We start from the raw sequence: 3454 nt of genomic DNA on the forward strand, positions 1-3454 counted from the left end.
AGTTGGACAATGAATAAGAAAGACAAAAGAATCAATGCTGTTAAATTTTTTATTGGAGAAGAGTATTGACTATCAAATTTTTTATCGATGACAAGTATTGAATATCTCATGGGTTGCCAAAAGAAGGAAATGAGACCGGGATGTCCTTAGAGGCAAGGATGGTGAAACTTCATCCCATAAACTTTGAGAATGTTGTCAGAAGGAGTCAGGATCTGGGAAAAATCATCATGCTAAGAAGATTCGAAGGTCAGAGAAAGAGAGGAAGACCCTCAATGAGATTACATGACACAGTGACTGTGACAATGAGTTTGAGCATATTAGAGATTGTAATGATGCCACAAGAAAGGACAAGGTTCAGATCTGTTGTTCATAGGGTCGCTATGTGTCACAGTCAACTCAAACAATAGGGTAATAATGACAAAGGAACACAGGAGTGACCTGAAAGAACCCCAAATGGGTGGGAGAAGGAAAGAATTTCCAATGGCCAAATCTGGAATAATTTGAGCAAATAAATGTTTTATGATTAATTTCTTTTAAAAGGATGAGTACAAAGTTGGTTCCTAAGAGGCAGGGGTTAAAAATATCTCAAATGGGGGGGAGGGGGGAGGGAACATGTGCGGGGAGAAGGGTGCAACAATGAATGAATGGAATTACAAAATCTCTGTAGATGTTCACTGAAGTGAAAAATAAACAAACTAAATTATTATAAAAATTATCTCAAATGTCCAACTTTTCCAAACTGCTATACCACTTCATACTCTCTAACATAATCTCCTCCTCTCCGCCTTCTTTTTTTTTTAATTTTATTTTATTATTTTTGTGTGCGTGTACCGTCAAATCAGATCTGACTGGTACAGGAGGAGATTGTCCCTCCTTACTCGGCAGAGCATCTGGTGGATTCGAACCGTTCACCTCTGGGATTGTAGTTGCAGCTCCTTGCCACTAGGCCACCAGAGCTTCCCTTCTCTCCGCCTTCTTCCTCTTGTATTTGTACTTGGATTTCATAATTCATTCCACTATTTGCTGCAACATCTCACAAAACCCAGAAACTGTTGGGGAAATTACTCATGTGGTTATGGAGGCTGGCAAGTTGCACATCTGTGGACTGAGCTTCAGTCTGGAGGGTTCAGTTGACCCATCTGGCATCAGAGGCAGCAGAACACCTACCAGGTGACGGCCAAAGGGGGTGGTGAGGTGACTGGATCAGGTCAGATGCAGGATTCATGGAACTAAGGGTGGTGGCTTGGACCGTACCCTCTTGTAAGGTGAAGACTCAAGATGCACCCTCACTTAATCCTTCCTCATTAATACACAGGCAAGTTATTCCAGAATAGAATCGTGAGCACAGGCAAAGAGGCTGGCATTTATACCACAAAATAGAGGACCATGGCTGGAAGGGGCATATTAAATCATTTACTGCACCACAAAAATAAAGTAGTATTGGGGTACATATCAAAGTATAAAATAAATATCCATGAGTCTTTGTTGATAAATGATTGAATAAATAAATAAATTTTAAAGGAGAGAGAAATATTTTACCCAGAAAACTCACAAATATTTTATGTAGATATTCTGTCCTCAGGAGAGCAAGCATAAATCCCAACTTTGTTTGTAAGCTTAGCTTGTACCTAGTGACTTCCTTCCAAAGAGTATGCAAAGAGGCCAGGGAAAGAAGAGTGAGAAACTAAACAAACAATGGATATTCAAGGGCAATGTCAGCCATCACAAATCATGTCGATAGAACATATTGTTGATAGAAAGCGATGAAAATGGAATTTTGCTTCCGTAGTCTTTCTCTTAAAACCTACAGTCTCCATCATGAGAAAAGCATCAGACAAATCCAAACTGAAGGGGAAAGTCCACAAAATACCAACCAATAACCTTCAGAACCACAGGTCATCAAAGAACAAGAGAAATCTGAGACGTTATCCCAGCAAAGAAGAACCTATAGAGATCTGATGATGAATACAATGTGGGATCCTGGAACAGAAAAAGGACAGTAGGTAACAACACAGGAAACCGGAATAAAATAAGGACTTCAGTAAATAATGTATCGATATTGGCTTATGAATGATGACAAAAATACTATACTAATGTAAGATATAAATGATTTATTTAGGGCATATGGGAACTTTCTATATTGTTGTCATAATTTTTCCTATAAATATAAAACTGTTCTAAAAAGTAAATCTATTAAATATAAGCAAAAGAAAACAAAACCTTGTGGTGTGAACTGAGACGAGGCAACATGTGAAAAGCTCTAGTCTGAGGAATTCCAATTCGTGGAGGCTGGAGAAGGGGATTTGGGAAGAGGCTCTTGGAGGCCTCCTTCCCAACAGTTCCTCCAACATGCCTGTTAGCACTGCCCCCTCAAGCCCAGCCTAGGTTCTGCTCTTTTTCCAGAGTTTGAGGTTAGGAGCATTTTGCAGTTTGGAACTTATGTTATCTTTTGTTACCATAACTGGTGTGTGTAACTGGCATGTGTGGGTAAAGTCCAGGGCTGTTGTCAAAATGCAAAGGACCGCTTCCACAGCAAAGTATTATCCAGCCTCAAACAGCAGTAGTGCTTCTGTTGACAAACCCTGAGTGAAGTAAAAGAATGGGCTTCAGAGGATGCTGGGATTTAAGATAGAAGAAGCCTGGGAGATGCCGAACTCCTTCAGTGACAGGCCTGTGTGGATCAGATGATGGATGAGTTCCCTGGGCAAACAGCAGGTGGGAAGATGGGTCAGGCAACAGGATACTGTCTCACTGGGTTACTCACGCAGGTGAATGCTTTTGACTCCAACTCATAGTGACTCTATAAACAACATATCGGAATCTTTCTCCATCCTTCACCATCCTTAAAATCTCTATCAAGCTCAAGCCCACGGTTGCTGTCACAATGTCAAGCATTGTGTCAGTTCTGTTGAGGATCTTTGTTTTTTGCTAACCTTCTACCTTTCCAAGTATGTCTTTTCCCGAGGGCTACCGTCTTCTGATCACATGCCCAAAGTCTTTGAGAGGAAGTTTTACCAGGTAAATGTTATGCTCCCAAATTGTAGGACCAAACACAGGAGGCTCCTGGAAAGAAGCTGGAGAAAGAGAGTCCAGACCTTCAGAGAAGACACAAAACTTGGGCCAGTAGGAAATGCTGTCCTGAGGACCTCAATGAGTCATCCACAAACTGTGGAAAGGATTATCCTACATTGGGAAGAAACCTCGTTAGTTTGAGTCTGGGTCAGGACCTGTTAGCAACACTTCCTGAGATTGAGAAAACTTCAGGAAGAGTAACCAACCACGCAGGTTTGAAATGGCAGAATCTTCTGTAGCATGTAAGCCCACACTTAGCAAGTTTGAGTCACTCTCTAGTGACTGTTAACAACCTGTGTAATGTTGTTGTTGTTGTTATGTGCCATCGAGTCGCCTGTGACTCATAGCGACCCTATGTACAACAGCCCTAAACTCCGCTCTG

This window comes from Elephantulus edwardii, unplaced genomic scaffold (genome assembly GCF_000299155.1).
Source record: "Elephantulus edwardii isolate Elephantulus edwardi_28Jun2011 unplaced genomic scaffold, EleEdw1.0 scaffold00033, whole genome shotgun sequence".
Classification (NCBI taxonomy): Eukaryota; Metazoa; Chordata; class Mammalia; order Macroscelidea; family Macroscelididae; genus Elephantulus; species Elephantulus edwardii.